Genomic DNA, 19,347 nt, shown 5'->3' on the forward strand with positions numbered 1-19,347 from the left:
ATTCTTTTTACTGAAAATTTCCTTCTGTCTAGTGCTCCTTTCCCCCATCCCTAATAATCATAGAATACTAGGATTGGAAGGGACCTCGAGAGGTCATCGAGTCCAGTCCCCTGCCCTCATGGCAGGACCAAATACTGTCTAGACCATCCCTGATAGACATTTATCTAACCTACCCTTAAATATCTCCAGAGATGGGGGTTCCACAACCTTCCTGGGCAATTTATTCCAGTGTTTCACCACCCTGACAGTGAGGAACTTTTTCCTAATGTCCAACCTAAACCTCCTTTGCTGCAGTTTAAGCCCATTGCTTCTTGTTCTATCCTCAGAGGCCAAGATGAATAAGTTTTCTCCCTCCTCCTTGAGACACCCTTTTAGATACTGAAAACTGCTATCATGTCCTTTTCTCTCTGTTTCCTGACACAACATTTGTTGTCATCTCTGATAGGTCTCACAGATTCTCCATTCAACAGACAAGTTCCCTGGGGATTGAAGGTTGTGTATCAAATTCATTTCTCTGGCAATAGCCAGCCAGTGTTCCTTGTTTAAGGTCCAGTCCTCGTTCAGATCCTAGTCTATTGCTGTCTGTGTGAGACCAAGCAAAACTAAGACAAAGGTTAAGCTAAGAATTGAGCGTTCCTCTCTGATATTCCCTGTACAGATTGTCCACAAAATTAAAATTCTGCATATGAATTTCCAAGTGTACCAATCGATGTATAGGCATTAAAATTACATGCAACAAATGGTTTAGGAGCTTTCTCCTAACGTCCTACTGAAGAATTAAGCACCTTCACTCATTGTTGAGATGGAGCATTTAGCCCTGTACTCTATTGGAACTCAGTTCTCATCCTTCCATAGTCTACTAGAGCCTGGAATTGTTAACCTTACTGGCATGCTATAAGCCTCCTCTCCTCTCCTGGGCATTTGGGAAGGAGAGGTTTGGAGGGCCATATTCATGTGTTGTTAAGGTGCTCTGAGGAGAAGCATTACTTACTTTGTTCATTCCATCAAAGAGAACTATCTATCATTTGTTACAGTGAATAATGTATGAGACTGTTAATTTATTGTCAGAGTGCCCAGAGCACAGAATGGTGCCTGGTAAGTGGAGCAACACCTTTTATAAATCAAAAGAAAAAGACTCCTTTAGGGCCTTTCCCATCTTCAAGTTGGGAAAAGCTGAAGTAATAAAGGAGCAATGTGTGAATCTCCAGAGATTCGAGGGATGAGTTAGGATGAAAATTCTAGTACAGATGTGTGATTACAGCTTATCTCTACTCATTTGCTTTCCAAAACTTGTCCTGGAACTCAAGAAAACTGCATTCTTTAAAGATTTCCATATTTTCCACTCACACTGAAAATACCAAATGAACAGCAGAGGCAAGTGAATAAGTCTTAACAGAAAAAGTTTTAGTTGCATTGTTTATTCTTTGAGCAACCTGTCCATTAGCAACTCTAATTCCTCCGTTGTATGAAATTACTAGAAGGTTTACCTGGCATTGCTCGAGTTGGTTAAGCATTGGCTTAACTCAATTAATGTTCGTCTTTCTTCGTTAAAATCCTTGCTCTGGGGTGGGGCTGGCGACTAACGGTTCAGTATGCAAGCTGCCCTGAGGAGAGAGGACTTCCACAGCGCTCTCTCACATCAGCAGCGTGTGAAGTGCATCTCCATGGCTGCTGCAGCTCCAGCAGGCACATCTGAGAGAGGGGTGCATGTCCCCTGGATGGGGAAAGCCCAGACTCATCTGCCCCCTGGCTCCTCAGCCAGAGTGAGGAATGCAGCAAACCGTGCACTTTCCCCTTGCTTCCTGATGAAGGGGAACAGCCAGCAATGTCCCTGTATGAATTAGGGGGACGCTCCAGCCTGCCCCCCATCTCTAAAGGGTGCCTGAGGAGTGAGAGGCTCAGGGTTGGGGCAGTTCAGGAAGGGGAGGGTGCACACACCCAGCCAGTGCCTTTCACCTGCCTGGCAATACTGTCTCTTTTCTGAGAAGTAATCCCATTTTCCTGGCACAACCTAACCTTTACCTTGCTTTAAGTCATGATGAGAGGAATACTGAATTTTGGGTCCTATTTCTCACTGTTTAGTCGGAGTTCTTCAACAAACAGACAGAGGTTGGAGAGGAGGGAGGTTTGAGGCTGACAGACTTAGAACTTGCCTACAGTGTAGATTTCTCCTTCCCCCCAATTACATTGATAACCCCCTTCTATGAACACTCGTATTTCTGAAAAACAGTGGCTTTTGGGCTTCATTTAGGGTACGTCTAGACTACATGCCTCTGGCGACCGAGGCATGTAGATTAGACTACCTGGCATAGGAAAATGAAGCGGCGATTTAAATAATCGCCGCTTCATTTAACTTTACAGGGCTGCCGCGCTGAGCATGGGATGAGGCATACCTGGGAGGTCGACAAGTGCCTTTGATGTCGACCACGGAACGTCCAGACTACCGTGCTGAGCCGACAAACAGCTGATCAGCTCAGCGCGGCAGCCCTGTAAATTTAAATGAAGCGGCGATTATTTAAATCGCCGCTTCATTTTCCTATGCCGGGTAGTCTAATCTACATGCCTCTGTTGCCAGAGGCATGCTTTCCAGACGTACCCTTACACTACTTCTCAAAGCAATAAAAGTGGAACTGGGAAAAGGCACTTTAATACCAGAATAAGAATATCTTGCATGGGGAGTTTAACTAATACAGGTTGGACCTCCCTCACACGGCACCCTCGGGACCTGACTGGTCCCAATCGAGGGGATTTTCCGGACCAGAGGAGGTCCCGCCCGTGCTGAACTCCTGACCCTTGCTATGGCTCCAGCCCCGCACCACTGCTGCATGCCTGGCCATGGCTCCCAAGGCTGGCGCTCCCTATCTGCTGCTGCTGGACCCTGAGCTCCGCAGCCAGGGCCAAACCCCAAGCTCCATGGCCGGGGCTGGAGCTCTGCAGCCACTGCCAGACCCATGTTCCTGCCTCACAGCCTGACCTCTCTATACTTGAGACCCGTCAGACCACAGATGTTGCCAGGCCAGAGAATCCCAATGAAGGGTTGTACAACCTATGCAGCATTAGCGCTGTAAATTCACATCCTACCTTGTACGGCTACAACTTGCCCATGCAGCCAAGCCCTTACATATGAGTCTGAAACAACCCTCTCCACCTCTGAACATTCTCAGCCATCAGTGGCGGCTGTAGATCAGAACTGTAGGAGGAGCGTCTTGGCACAGTGCACTTTTGCAATGTCTCCTGTCTGCTCATGCTATGATTTCTGGCATCACTCATCTTCCCCTGTTCTTCTCAGGAAACAAGAAATCTTGACTTTTTAAAAAAAATCTCAGGGAACACATCTATTTGTTAGTCCTGGGGGCATTCCACCTCCCACCTCAAATAAATAATTCTGAGCACAATATTTAAAAATGTTGCCAATTTTATTTTTCAGAATAACCGTGCATAATCACAGCCATTTCGTTTAGTTTGGTGATTTATTTCTAATTACAGATCAGCAAGTATATCTCTAACAACACAATTACACACTACTTCCAGACATTGGCTAATGCTGGGAACTGAGAGTTAAAGAAACCTCTGTGACAACCCAGTTCCCATTTCTCTGCCCTCTCGCAAACTCCCCGAGTCAAGCCTGGGAGGCAGATGCCCATAACCCCTCATGCCCAGAGTTCAGCCATGGTACCCCCAGCTAATACCCTCATCCCCCTGAACCCAGCCACAGCTCCCCCCTTTGCCTAATATATGTGCACCCTCTCTCTGAGCCCATCAGGGGGTCCCTCTTGCCCATATATCCACACACACTCCCCCCTAGAGCCCTGAGATCTGCGTGTTTTCACTTCCCCGGTCCCAGCTGTGCTGCCTTGGCCCAGACACCTACCCTCCTCCCTTACATAGCCCAGGGATCCAGAAGAAGAAACTGCCTGATGTTTGGTCCCAAGCTTGCATGAAGTTTCCTGCATGCCACCATCTTCCTTCAGGGCATTTTGGGACCTGCCACTACTAAGAACCCTCTAGCTCAGGGGTGGGCAATAATTTTTTTTTGGGGGGGGGGCACGCCAAGAGTTGGGTAAGTGGTTAAGGGCTGCACTTTTCTATAGAGGGAGTGTGGGATCTGGGATGGAGGTGCAGAAGGGAGCTCACATTAGGGGACTGGAGTGAAGGAGAGGGTGTGGGGTCTGAGGGGGAATATGGGTGAAGGAGGGGTTGTCACCTGCAGCAAAAGAATGGGGTGTAAGGTTGGGGAAGGCGTATGGGTGCAGGAGAAGATATTGGCCTGGGGAGGGGTGGAGAAGCAGGTGCAGCATCTGAGAGGGTGATGTGGCCTGGAAGGAAAGAGGGGTGCAGAGGGCTTGGGTGGTGACTGGGGGCAGCAACAGGCCGTGGTCTGAAGGAGGAGGAAGTGGGAGTTGCCAGAGGCAGGCTCTCGTTGGGAGGCACTTACCTAGGCAGCTCTTGGCCAATAGCCTTGCAGGGCCCTTAGGCTCCCTGACTACCACAGTCCCAGGCTGCTCAAAGTATCTGGCTGCTCCCTGTGACTCTGAGTTCCAGGTGCTCAGAAGGTGTCAGAAACCAGCCAATGGGAGCTGAGAGATTTTGCCGTGGGGGTGGGGCCAGCGCACGAAGCATCACCCTTCCCCTCGGTTCCTGGAACAGAAAGCCACTGAGAGAAGCCAGCCACTTAAAGCAGTGAGGAGTTGCTTTTGTTCTTGAGGATCCCGCATCCAGTGGCTTGGCAGGCCACATCCAGCCCGGCTTGGCAAGCCATATGACAGCTCCTGCTCTAGCTCCTTCCTTCCCCTGACAATGTCTTCTATGTGCAAGGTGGGTTCTGTCCGGTCCATCAGCCCCCAGTTGCAGCCAACAGCACTGCATCCCATTTCGGTGGGGAAACACAATTCTGCATGCACACTGTTAATTTATGGAAATAAATTTGGCATTATGCAGTAGTGCAACATTCCCCCATGAATAAAACTCTTTCTGGGGCCACTGGCCAACACTATTGTTCCTAAGCTGAAACTACCTGAGAAACCAAGCCTAGTGCACATCCCATGGCCATGCAGCCAAATCTTTTGCTAGCTATTTTGAGCAGCCTATTAATGCATTATCTGTGGTTCATTTACCCACATAACTAGGAGATCTTCAATGAGAATGAGGATTCCAGGTGATACTGAACACAGATAAGGAGAGCCAGAAGGTAAAAGTCTAGATTTTGTATCCTGTAAGGAAGAATTGAGATATTCAACTTTCCCAAGAAGCTTGAAAAAGAAAACAGACATCTGTGGTGTGGGATTTTTCCTCTGTTTAAATCTAAAGGACAGCAGCAAAGCAATCTGTTGTTTGTATAGAAAAGAGGGCTAGTAAAGAAAGAGAAAGTACACTCAGGGGAAAGTCAGCTCTAAGAAGCCACTTGAAAAATAAGCATGGAGAAACATTTGCACAACATGCCTCACAAAACAGTGAAGAGTCGGGAGGGAATGGGCAGATACATTAGCATGATTAAAGATCAGTATAGAACAGGTGCAGGCACTACAAAACTTCAGAAGAGATCCAATCCTACAAACCCCATGTGTGTGGAATACTCATTTGAAGAGCCAGGGTCGATGGGAGGAATCATTAGTATCCTGTTTTTTTTCACCCATTTTTCAATACAAATGGGATATGTCTTGTGACGGAGTTCAGAGATGCAGGTGAAGCCCATACCCTAATGGCACCAAGACCACTTACAAAGAGAGAGAATGAGTCTGTTTGATACAGCCCTATCAAACAGCCTGGTGGGTTTTAGCTCCTAGGTAGAAGCTCATGTTCTGAGGTCTGAGGATTTATTCTGCCTGATAGCATCACAGAGACAAGGTGGCACTGTAAGCCACTTGCTGTCCTGCAGAACAATGTACTATTGCCAAACATTTGAAAGTGAATAAATCTAGTAGCACTCTTTGTGTGGGCTTACTAAATGCAGAATGAACTAAAATCAGACTGTGGATTTTTTCATAGAATCCGTACCAGAAGGAACCATTGTAATCATATAGTCCAAAAAAAGAGCAATAGCCCCAGACCAGGAATGTATAATTTTAAGTTAGTGGATGGCTACAAAATCCACTAAAACCCATTAGCAGGTCAGTGTGTGCATGTGTGTGGAGGGGAGGGGAAGAGGGACAGACACATGTGGGGGAGGGGTCCTGCCACCCAGAAGAGAGGTCAGTTGCTTTCCCCAAGGAAAAAGGATGAGGCATTTTGGGATCTGCTTTCAGCTTGGGAGGCTCTGAGAGGGTGGGGGATGAGGGGTTGGAGTATGAAACTGCCCTGCACTCGGCCTTTGGTGATGGCTCAAGTCTGGCTAGTCTAGGCCAGCTTCCTGCTCTAGCCGATTTTCTCCCAACGTTGTGTCAGATAGATGTGTCTTGCTCTTGATAAACGTAACTGGTCTTTTTTCCAAACTGGCTGCAGACCCTTAAACATACGTCTGCTCCAGAAACAGAACAACTGGCACTCTAAAAATTCCAATGAACCCTGTGCTTATTGTACTACGTGCTACTGAGTACTGAGAGAGAGTTATCAGGCTGGAATGCTTGGGCTCTGATTAGTCTGCTGAGGAACTTGTCAGCAGGGTTGCTTATATATAGTGTAAAATAACTAGTCTATGGTATTTGGGAAGTCTACCAATTTGTATGGATGGCCAGAAGTCATTAAAGGAGAAAAAAGATTCTAAATCCTTTTACAAACAAGTGTAAGTTTTGTTTTTAAGTCAAATCTTTTCAATTGTTTGCAGTTTCCTTGGTGCACTTCTGTGTATAAAACCAATAATGTATCTCGGTTACTGTAGTTTGGCTTTTTTCTTCTAGGTGTCTGAAATGCTCTGTTTCTCCCAGCACTTTGAAATTAGATCAGAAAGTAGCTGATATATGTTTTGAAATATATTCAGAGGCAAATTCTGTTCTCACTCATAACATTCTTGGTCAGTATTTACACCTGAAAAATGCTATTTAGAGACAGACCTAGCATGATCAATTGTGTGAAGAAGAGTCAACTAATAAAAGTCTAGGATTAGATTTTAGTGGGTAAGAAAAAAGTACTTTATATCTTGCAGCTATGATGTGGATCTTTTTATTAGAAGACACCATCATGGCTTATTAAATACTTTAGATTCAATTCTGCCTTGACTTAGCCCCTGACTTAGCTGTATCAATACTTCACAGGCTCATCCAACTATTTCCTATCCTATTATTTCATCACTGCTTTTGAATCCATTTTTAATTCTAGTCCCTCGCCACAATCTTGCCTTTTTAAAATGTACCCATTTAGTCATGGCTGATTTTGACTTCTTAACTAGGCACTGAGTTGCTTCAAGAACTATTTATTTATTTTTTCTCCTTGGTTTTATTTCATGGGGTGATAGACCTTCACTTTAGGGTTTGGGTATGGAATTTTAAGTTTTCAATTTGAACTTTTGCCATAACCAACCAAGTTTTGCCTGGTTTAAGGTCTGGACAATGAAAAAACACTGCATCTTTCATTGTTTCTACTGTAAACACTCAACCCATGAACTGCTGGGACTAGGTTAAGGTTTTTAAAAAAATCTTCATAAGCTTGGACCAAATTTCATGGTTTTTATGACTGTACTCCCTTAAGGGTTTCCCCGTGAACACTGCATCCAGCACTAGTTACTTTGTATACTGCAGATCTTCTCTAAGAAAGGCCAGTGTTGATATTGCCTCTTGAAAAAATTTTTTTGCATCCAAGCTCTAAAGAAATGCACAAATGCTTCCTTTCCTAGGTTTTGCATTTCGAGCCTTTTGTTTTGATCCAAGTTTGATTCACTGTGTGCTTCCTTTTGTAAAATGTTGTTAGATAACAAAATGTAAAAACTGTGAAATTAAATTGTCATGTTTTGCACATGAGAGAGTGTTTTTGATTCATCCTCTTGGTTAGCAAAATATTAATGGGAATTTGCAAAAAGGATACTTCTCACTGTACTGTAGATCCAACATAAAAAATAAAAAAAATGAATACATTAAACTAAAACACGAGCTCCTGCCATAAACAAATTCAACTTTTTTGTAGTACAAACATCCTTTATTCCATCATAAACCTGACCTTAATGTCTTGAACAGGAGTGATTGTTTTTCTTACCATTCCTGCTTGTCAGGTCAGCACATGGTGTAGCAGATGCTCTTACTGACTCCCCATTAGAATTCTGAATAACTGTACTTGGGAAAACCAGGAGCTTCATAAGCTATTACCATAGAGTGGTTGTCAGGTAGAATAGTTTTATTGCAAGTAGACATAACCCTTATAATTCAATCACATCATATAGTAGGTTGCAGACATCCTTTATACTTTAGTGGCAATTTAAAGGATAAATGAAAAAAAAATGTCATTTCACATCCTTTTACAATTACCGCATCAAATCATATAAAAAAGTCAGTCTCCCGAGAGATTTCTGCCTTGGTGACAATCTTCTTGCAGGTTTAGAAATAGTGTTCCCATAGTCCAATTTTTTCTTTATCATTGGAAGAAACTGAATTAAGTTAAAATCTGCAAATGAGGGTCGCTCTTCATTAGTATTCACCATCCAATTTACTAGGCTAAGAATCATAATCAATGTCTCTTGCTGAGACATTAAACTACTTATCCATAATTTTCATGTCTTATGTGTCTATATCTTTCTCCTGCTGAAAAAAACACTTGTACATTTTTGAATAGTTGTGCTTCATGAAGGATGAAGACACACAAGAGAGAAAGAGAGAAACTACAGTCTTATTATCTGCAGTGTGATAGCCCCAGCTCATATCAGTTTTGGAAATCAGTTTCATCAGCAGGATTAATGCTTATATAAACCATCATACACTAGTAAAAACTTGGTCCAATATCCAAATTATTTCTGAGATTAACTGTTCATGTTCTTTTCAATTTGACGATTTTTATACACCAATTTCGTTGTTTGACTTTTTTTTTCTCTGCTGAATATTTATGAGACAAGCTACTTTCACAGGTAACCAGAGACCAAATCAAGAAATCCAGGAGAAAAATCCAGTTTAATTCAATATTTTTTTAAAAAATTTTCCTCTTAAGTCAAAAGACTTAAATTCGTTTTGAATTGACTAAAATTTTTTGGCTCAACTCTAAACTATTTTTTAACTACAGGCAGTCCCCGAGTTACGCGGATCCAACTTATGTCGGATCCGCAATTACGAATGGGGCTTTTCTCGCCCCGGAGGACGGGAGCGGCAGGACGCCCAGATGAGCCGCGGTCCCGCCGCCCGCGTCCTCCGGGGCGAGAAAAGCTGCTCCCCATCTCCCTGGTCTTCTGGTCAGAGCAGGGAGACAGGGAGCAAAGCCTCGGAGGCTGCCCGCAGTGGGACAGCCGCGGCTCATCTGGGCTGTCCCGCTGCGGGCGTCCTCCGCGGCTTTGCTCTGTGTCTCCCTGGTCTGCTGGGGGGGGGGGGCGCAGCTAGTGCCCTCTCCCCCCCAGCAGACCAGGCTTTTCTGCCCAGGACACCTGGGGCAGAGCAGCTGGGGTGCTGCTGGGTTGCTCCAGTAGCGCCAAGGCGCGGCGCTACTGGAGCAACCCAGCAGCATCCCAGCTGCTCTGCCCCAGGCGTCCCCAAGTCAGCCGCTGCTGAAACTGACCAGCGGCTGACTACAGGAAGCCCGAGGCAGAGTTGCTCTGCCCCCGGCTTCCTGGAATCAGCCGCTGATCAGTTTCAGCAGCAGCTGACTTGGGGACGCCTGGGGTTCTTAAGTTGAATCTGTATGTAAGTCAGAACTGGCATCCAGATTCAGCCGCTGTTGAAACTGATCAGTTTCAGCAGCGGCTGAATCTGGACGCCAGTTCCGACTTACATACAGATTCAACTTAAGAACAAACCTACAGTCCCTATCTTGTACGTAACCCGGGGACTGCCTGTATTCATTTTGATACAGCCATTTTAAGTGCTTTCCACACTCTACTGTGGGTATTTCATTTTTAAATCAGCTTTCAAAATGTTTCACCTACCTAAATGAATTTCAGTCCAAAACATTGCATTTTTAAGTGAAATACAGTTAATTTTAAAAATCACCTGATAAAACTTATCTCTGAAGGGAAAATGGCATTTCTTGTGACTTTCATCACACAGAATATAAACTTCAGGGGGAAGCCGAGTTAGTCTGTACAGGATAAACTTTAAAAAACCAACAACAAAGAGCCTCGTAGTACTTTATAGACTAACAAAACATGTAGATGGTATCATGAGATTTTGTGGGCAAAGCCCACTTCTCTATTCATCTGAAGAAGTGGGCCGTGCCCATGAAAGCTCATGATACCATCTCCATGTTTTGTTAGTCTATAAAGTGCTACCAGACTCTTTGTTGTTTTTTTACAGAATATAAAGTACTCTTTGCTCACTTTGTATTATTATATTTGTTTCAAATTGCACTGCAAAAATAATAAAAAGTATTTTAATTCACCTCATAAGAGTATTGTCGTGCTATATTGAAAATGCAGCTTACAAATGCAGATTTTGTGTTACATATCTGCACTCCATACCAAAAAAAAAAATTAAAATTTTAGAGCCAACAAGTCCATTCAGTCTTACTTCTTGTTCAGTCAATTACTAAGGGTATGTCAACACTATGGGATAAGGTCAAATTACATTAATTGCATAGCTGAAATCAAAGTACCTTAACTTGACTTTTGGGACTATCCACACTGCAGGAAGTTGAATGAAGCATGCTCTCCCTTCGATTTCCCTTAGTCCTCATGGAAGCACCCCCTCAGTTCAAATTAGCATGTCTTCACTATACCTTCTAATTTAAACCATGGAAGATCAACAGTGGCAGCTTTGATCTTCTCTGTAGTGTAGATGTACCCTAAGATGTTTTAAAAGAGCAACACTCCAATGCAGAAATTAAAGAACCTGACTGATCCAAAAAATCAACCTTCAGTTTGTGGCATCTTACTCGGATGATAAAAATGAACATGCATCAGTCTGCTCTGCTTTGGATCATTATTGAACAGAATCCATATTAGCATATACACTTGTTCTCTGGAATAGTGGGCAAAGCATGAAGGGACTTAAGAATCTTTACCACAGCTGGCATGTAAATATTTTATGACACTAGCTACAACAGTGCTATGTGAATACCTGTTGTCACTTGCAGGTAACATTGTGAATATGGAGCAGGCAGCATAATATGCCAGAATTGTAAACTAAGTTGTTTGTTTGAGCAGTTGGCTGAACAAGAAGTAGGACTGAGTGAACTTGTAGGATCTAAATTGTTACATTGTTTTATGTTTGAGTGAAGATTTTTATGCACTGTGAAGTTCAACTTTTATGATAAAGAGATTTCACAGTACTTGTATTGGAGGAATTAAAAATACTATTTATTTTGTTTCATTTTTGACTGCAAATATTTGTAATGAAAATAAATATAAAGTGTGCAACTGGTTATTTCATAAAGATGTAGCCAATTAGCTGAACTTTAATTTGCATAATACTTCTTATATATACTGGTCCCACCTCTGGTTCTCAGTTCCAATGCAAAAATCTGAAAGCTACTATTGAGTTTCTCACAATATGCTGATCTCCATAAATCTTGTTCTGTTGCCTGAAATCTCATTCTGAATGAACACAGAAAAGAAGATATCTTATATGCTTGACATTAGCATATGTGTTTACACACTCATTTTCTGGATAGTCCACATTGGTTTACAAGCCACATGTGTATGCTGATTTTTCTTCTGCTTCTTAGAATTTAGGAACTAAAGATGTGTGCTAGAAAAAAAATGGCATTATGTTGCACAAATATATGTTATCATTTGCAAAATGATCTTCCATTTGTGTGCAAGTTTCGACATTTAGGAAATCCCCATGTAATACCTTAGCCCTTCTTTTGTCCACGCATGTGGATTGCTTGGATCTTTATTCCTGCATATCTGTGAAGATAGCAACTTTGAATTTCTTTCTATGAATCACAGCATGAGGAAAAAGAAACTTGGAGAAGCAGGAGAGACAGAAGAAAAAAATTCTCAGTAGACTTAGTTCCTTTCCAGCTCATCATACTAAAATATTCTTTCAAGTCTATTCAAAATGTTTCATTGACATGAAGCTTGAATCTTTTCTCCTTAAAACTCGGATTTAGTACAACAGCAAAAATTAAATAGGAAGACTTGTTCATGAGGGAAATGCTTGTGTCAGTGTCAAATATAGTCTATAAAGTATCCACCCACTTCTCAGTAGAAATAAATTGTCTAAGGCTTTACAGAATACATTTGAGAAAGCTGGTGAAAGGGATGGTTGAGAACAGCCCAGTTTACACTGCTGACAAATGGGGCCTATTCCAAAGCTTCCAAATCTCAAACTTCTCCAATATCATATACTTGATGGCACAGAAGGTACTGCTAAAACAACATTCTCTCTTGTTCAGTACATGACTCTCTGAGTATGGACTGCTCTTAACTGTGGTACTGGTCTTCTGACCATATCTCCTTGAGTCTTGTTCAGGCAGCACTACAGATGTACTAAGGATAATGTTAGTACATACTAACTGAGAAGACATACTCTGAACACTTATTAAAATGAGAAACTTGGGCAAATAATCAATAGTATAAGTTTTAATGTTTAAATAGTATTTTGTACCATACTTAGTTGATACATGGATTATATGTGAAACCTCAATGTACTTAGTGATAAGGTAGGATTCTGAATAAAAAAGGCACTTAACAGTGTATTTGACAAGGAACTCAGTATTTGAGTTTTGTAAATATGAAATATGGTGAATGCAAACAATGACACATTTTTCTGTCTCTTTATTATTCAATCATCCTTCATTTCTCTAATTTATGTTTTAAATGAAGTGTACCATTAGGAGAGTTTGCTATTCTACTACCTTTTCGGCAATAACTTAAATTGGGGTATTTTTTTTAAATCCTGATCAGAAGGGTTCAATTAATAGCGCATGGGAAGTGTGGCCATATTTAATGGCAACCATAAGCGTGACATTAGTTTGGTTTACTCAAGCTGCACAATAGTATTACCTCTATTTTTGAGCAATTGGCAGAAGTCAATGAAAGGTCTATGTAAGAGTAGTTTTTTACAGAGTGGCCTTTAAGGCTGTATGAACTTAGGTCTCATAATTCACTTTTATTACGACTTCATCAGTGGTGGCAAAATTGGAGGCAGTAGTGTAGTGAAAACTTGCATGCCAAAAATTCTGCAAAAGTGTTTAAATTAGCCATTATAGGTGAAGCTAAAGTTTATAGTCCTCCCTCCCCCCTACACACACACGCACAACAATCACCAGCTGAGCAAGCAATTGAGTGCAGCCTTTGAACACATTGTCTGGCATCAACTGAGATGTGAATAACACCTTTTTCGTGTTGCTAACATTTTCTGAGGGTATGGGAAAACTTTCTAGCTATGTACCGGCATGCTAGTATAGTATCTAATTAACCTATGTATTTAAACACTATCAGTCACAAAAAAGTGACTATATATAGTGTTGGCCAAGCTTTCAGAAACTGCTGTCTAAGTTACATGTAGAGCAAACAAGTAAGTTCACTGGCCAAAGTAAGTAATTGCATGTAGAAGAAGGGTGATCGTGCATGCAAAGAGATATTAATTGGGTATGTTGTATAGTCATTGTTGGTATGTCTACTCACACATGACTAGGCAAGTTCTGTGAACAATTTGGGTACATTCTTTCCAAAATCCTATTATTCTCTGAAATGCATGTAGTCTTACTCCCTTAACTTTTTATTTCTAAGAAATGAAAAGGCATGGTCCACAGTTTATTAGACACTGCTTGTGGCTAATTACACAGCCTATGATATTCCCATCAATCATGATCTACCTCAAGTAGCTTTAACACAATATTATTTCTCCTGTAGTATGCAGTTCAATGTTAAACTGACGACTTTTGCCAGAGCATATGGGGGAATTTACCTATTTGGAGGGCTCATTCATGAGAAAGAATACAAGATAAAAATCTTTAATAAAGACCAAAATGAATATCACAAAAACACATTGCGTGCATGTTTGTATGTGCAGCTTGAATAAACCAAACCAATGTCACTCTTATGGTTGCCATTAAATACAGACACAATTCCAGGCCACCGACTATTAACTGAACACTGCTGATCAAGACGTTACATATTTGTTTCCCTGGTGTCAAGATCATGTAGAATGCATTAAAGACACAACTACACTAATTAGTAAGTAGCACTGCTATGTTGTTTACAAAGATATAAGTAAGATTTGAGCATAGGGTGGAATAAACTAACCACCCATGCCTCATCTTACAAAACAGGAAAGTGTGTGCATAGAATAGTTTTAAGGTCCAATAAAACTGAAGTTCAGGAAATGCAGAGTTATGAAGACATAGTCTTAATTTCTTAGGGTGGGGCTTTCTGGAGAATGTCTGTGGAAATATGGATGAGCTGAAGGTATTGTGAAATGTGTTCTGAGCAAAATGTGTTCTAGGCAACTGAGAGGATAAAATGAGGCAGCTGCCATATGCAAGTGGTAGAAGGAAAGCAGCATAGTTCAAAAGGATGTGGCAGGACCCAGTGCTGGGCAGCTGGGGAAAGGTATGTGAGAATGCAGCAGGTAGTATCAGAAGGGCAATGTAAAGGTCATGGGACTTGGTGCCAGGAACACACAAGTGCCAAGACTGGTTCTGTCTTATTAGGAACGCGTATAGATAATGGACTTTCGCTGGCAAATTCATTGGTAAATATTTGGTATGGTGACAGGGTAGACCAAGCCCTAAGGACATAGAGAAGTCTGTAGGTTAGAGTGGCTGTGGCAGAACCAGCCAATCAGGAGCTAGGAAAGTCTATATAAGAAGCTGAAGGACTAGAAACAGCTCAGTTGCAGCCCAGACCTGAAAGGGAGAAGGTCAGGGGTGTCTGTCTGGAAGAGCCAGGGACAGCTCCCAGTGGAGAGCTGTTGAGAGACTGATGGACTTGAAGTTGAAGCCCTGAGCAAAGGGCAAAGGAGTTGTCTCCAGGAGGGGAAGCCCTGGAGGCACCACTCTCATTCAGAGTAAGGCAATAAACTAAGAGAATGGCATTGAATTGAGAGACACTCTAAAGAAGGCACTGGGATGGGCCTCTTTTAGAGGTGCGCACAAAGAGTGTGACTCGGCCAGAGAGCCAAGTAGCTGCAAGGCTTTTAAAACTGAAACAGTGCAGGAACCTGCACTCGGCCAAACGAGGGCACTTGTGTGAGGTGAGTGTCTACCTGTTACAGGTATCTTCTCCAAACTCTGTGGTTTGTCCATTTCGTTCTTATGAGGGGAGATGAAATGCATAGCAATAGAGATGAACGTTAGAAACCAAGTGCCTTATAGCATGAGGGCAAGATTACCTTCCGGCATCCTGGTGACTGGAGAGCGAGTTTGTCCCTTATCGCGAGGGAAAAAAAGCTGGTAGCTTAACTCTCTGCCCTGCAGCCAATGGTGGAAGCAGTGGCCTGCAATGAGGTTGAGGAGTAGACAGCAATGATGGCACACAGCAGGTTTGCCATCCTATGCTGGAAGGTGAGAAGAAAAAAAGTGGCATTACCTCATTGCATCCTGGTGTGAGGAGTGGGCTGGTCGTAATCTCATCTTGTATCTGAAGTCTGGGTCTTGGGCACAAATAAAAGCAGACAATGGATTCTTAGAGGCAAAATCCCCAAATAAATATTTCTCAGATATTAGGGGATTTTTTTCCTCTTTAAGTCATTGCTCATTGGCATAGCTCTTCAGGTGCCTTCATCCCCATGTTGAACCTTCATTACACTTTCAATTTGGCAGCACTCCCTTTGGCATCAGTAAATGGTTACATTGTCAGCACATTGCATGCTAAAGCAGATTCTCCACGCCCATTACTATGGCTGTTGGTTTGGTACCTCTTTCCTTGCACTCTGTGCTGAACATTCGCCTTTAATTGTCTATAACATCAAACCAGATCTACTTTATCATTTGGCTTTGCTCTCACTGACAGTTGTGGAAACACTTCTTTTGGTGTTTTGCACATACCTGTTCACATCCCCTTGTCCTATTAATACTAATTGAAGATTCTCTAACCTGTCACATTGGGAAATTGCTGCTTCATTTGATTAACCTGTTGATCTAGTAGCCCTTCCCCCTTTGCTTTTCCCTCCATTCTCTCTTTCTTTGTACTTTCTCTTGACATTTATTTATCTGAGTGGATCATAGGCCTTCAGACGAAATCACGCATGTCCTCCAAAGGAATGATTTCTAGACAATGTTGCTATACATCGTCACTTCTTAATTTACCCATGAGGAAAGAATGTATTAATTTGTCATGTTGTTTCCATAGCTTTAATATGGAATGTTTAAAGTCTGAATGATAAGAAAAAGGAGAAATTAATCTTACAGGAAATGAAGGATAAAAAATCTCAATGTATTAACCTGCAAAGTGTGTCGTCTTCATTGTTTATGTGCAGTATCTGCAGAGTGGATATTTATAGCCCAGTACTCCCTTTGACACCATGAGCTTTCAGCATGTAAGCAGTGCAGGAAGAGGTCCTTACTGAAAGCATATTTGTCCTTGTAATGTTCCACTTTCTCGCGGTCTGCTCATTTACCAAACCTGGAGGAGGTTTGTTTGCTTGCTGAAGTTAACTTTTTTTTTCTGCTCTCTGAAATGTAAATATCGTGGCATTTAATTTCACAGTAAATAATCTCTCAGCATGGATAACTATATGCCCTTTCCCTTGTAACCAAACAAAGAATGCTGGGCAACTCCGATTCGTGCAAGTGGAGGCTGCCCTGCCCTTTGCAGAAGTGGGCTGTTGGTCTCCATTCCTCTTTATTCCGACATTGCCCACCCCTAAAAGATGAATTATATTGTGTCTCTTAACTGACATGCTGTCATGCCACGTCTCAGTATGAAATTAAATGGCAAATGGAATTTTGGGGGGACGGGGAGAAAAATCCATGAGTTTAAAATGAATACCTTGCTGTTAATTGTCTTGGCTAAAATGCAGCTTGTTACGTGTAACAATTTTCATTAACTTTGAAATACATAGTGTGTTATTTGCTTCAAATGCTTTTTGTCAGAGATGAGCTTATGCCTCTTTGTACGCCAATCTATTTTCCTTTCCCCAGTACCCATTCTTGGCCTATCCAATCATGTTAATTTCTACCCGATATGACCATCAATAAAAAGTGAAACATTCTGAGTCTGGAGGTGGTATTGGAAACTTTGTCTCCCCACTGAGTTCAATTAAATAAAATCTCCATGTATATGTGGCACATCTACCCAGGAGGGCTTTTCACTCTTTGGCAATCACCAAGGTATAGAGTAGTGAAATGTAGTAATTTAATGACAGAACATCAAAATATATAAGTTAAAGCTTCTCCATCTGTGCTTAATTTTTTGCTACGTTAGTAATCATTCGCCATGCAAATGCTACAGGCTTTTCTAGGTCATTTGGCATTATGTGAGAAATTGCTGCTCTGACCGCATACGGTGAAGCGTCAGGAGCTAAACAGATTGGCAGGGCAGGGTCATAATGCACTGTAATCCTTGAGGACATCAGTTGCTGTTTAGCCAATTCAAAAGCAGCTTGACATTCCTTTCACCAATGACACTGTTTATTTCGCTGTATTAGTTCTGTCATAAAAACTAACTGCAGTGGACAGATCTGAATTTCCTGAAGTGGTTTCAGTAGAACCAGTCAGGATTTAATTCTAACTGGATAGTATATATGCGCTGGTTTACACAACAGACTACACGTTTTGGAAGTAGAATGAATCTCGTTAACTCTCACAGTTTATGCTGAATGCTTTACCTGAGCAGAGAGAATAATACTGCTTTGAGGCAGTGTGGTTTAGAGGTAAGAGTTGTGTTCCATTCCAAGCTCTCTCGCTGAACTCAATCAGTCCCTTAATCCATCTGGTTCTATTTACCCATTAGTAATGTGGATATCATACCCAGCTTCTGTGCAAGGGTTCTCAGCCCTAGCTAGTTAGTGTTCATAAGGGGCTTTGCTTTTTCTCAGTGTTTTTCTACTATATGATGATCTGATCTCAAATCATGTGTTTATTTTTGAGAGAGTCTTGCTTGTTTTAAAACTAGGGTTTGGAATGTTGCTTAGCATCTACTGCTGATAGCTAATATCCTTGTCACCTTCCATGACTTACTTGAGCATTAGTGCTATATAAATACAAAAGGGAGGTGCGGGACTCCATAATACAGCTTTATGGAGTGGGAAAATGCTCTTCAAATTGATCAAGATTAATAATCTTGATAAGACACAAGAACTGGAAACTTGGATTCTGTTCCCAACCCTACAACTTGCAATGCACTATAAATGTGTACAAATAATACAGTTCTTACTGATGGAAGGTGACTATGATCACACAAAAACAACAAATAGTCTAGCAGCACCTTAAAGACTAGCAAAACATGTAGATGATATCATGAGTTTTCATGGGCACAACCCACTTCTTCAGATGACTAAAGTACACTCCAGTCATCTGAAGAAGTGCGTCGTACCCATGAAAGCTCATGATACTATCTACATGTTTTGTTAGTCTAGTAGTACCTTAAAGACTATTTGTTGTTTAAGTTTTTCCTGTTACAGACTAACTCGACTACCCCTCTGAAGCTTATGATCACACAAACAGTCCTTTTGGGGCAGATGAGGAAAACAAAGGGAAGGGTGGTGGGTGGTCAAAAAATGCAAGTGGTGATAGAAAACAAGAACATGGCAAGTTAAGAAAGAAATGATCCATCAGTTATAAATAAGAACAAATGCCGTGCACACTGGCCAAACTGGACAAAGGATAAACAGACACAGATCAGACCTCAGGAATGGTAACACACATAAATCTGTCAGGGAACATTTTAGCCTGCCTGGTCAGTCAATCATGGATTTAAAAGTACCCGTTCTTTTACAAAGGCATTTCACTAACCAATTACAGAGAGAGTCTGCAGAACTGTAATTTATCTACACTGTTACCCTGGGTTTAAACAAAGACATTAACTGGTTGGTGCATTTCAAAGCCAATTTCTCTTGCCTTTAATACCTGCATTTCTACATCAAAAGCCATGTATGGGACACATCCAACCCACTTAATTAGCCTCATAAAAATGGGTCCTACAATTGAAAGGTACTTCTTCTGCTGTTATATGATCTTGGTTTCTGTTTTTGTCATGGATATCCAGTTGTATGCATCAGTATTAACAGTAACACTGCTGGATAAGAGTTTTGTGTCATTCAACTAGTGCCAATGCATTTCTGGCTCATGTGCCCACATCGGCAAAGTGGCAAAGTCACATGCAATGTTTGCTTCCCGGTATGCAAATTCAGCAATTTAGGTACCAGTGATGGTCCAGTCCCTGTTCAGCTAGACTTC

This window comes from Pelodiscus sinensis, chromosome 13 (genome assembly GCF_052426305.1).
Source record: "Pelodiscus sinensis isolate ZL-2025 chromosome 13, ASM5242630v1, whole genome shotgun sequence".
Lineage (NCBI taxonomy): Eukaryota > Metazoa > Chordata > Testudines > Trionychidae > Pelodiscus > Pelodiscus sinensis.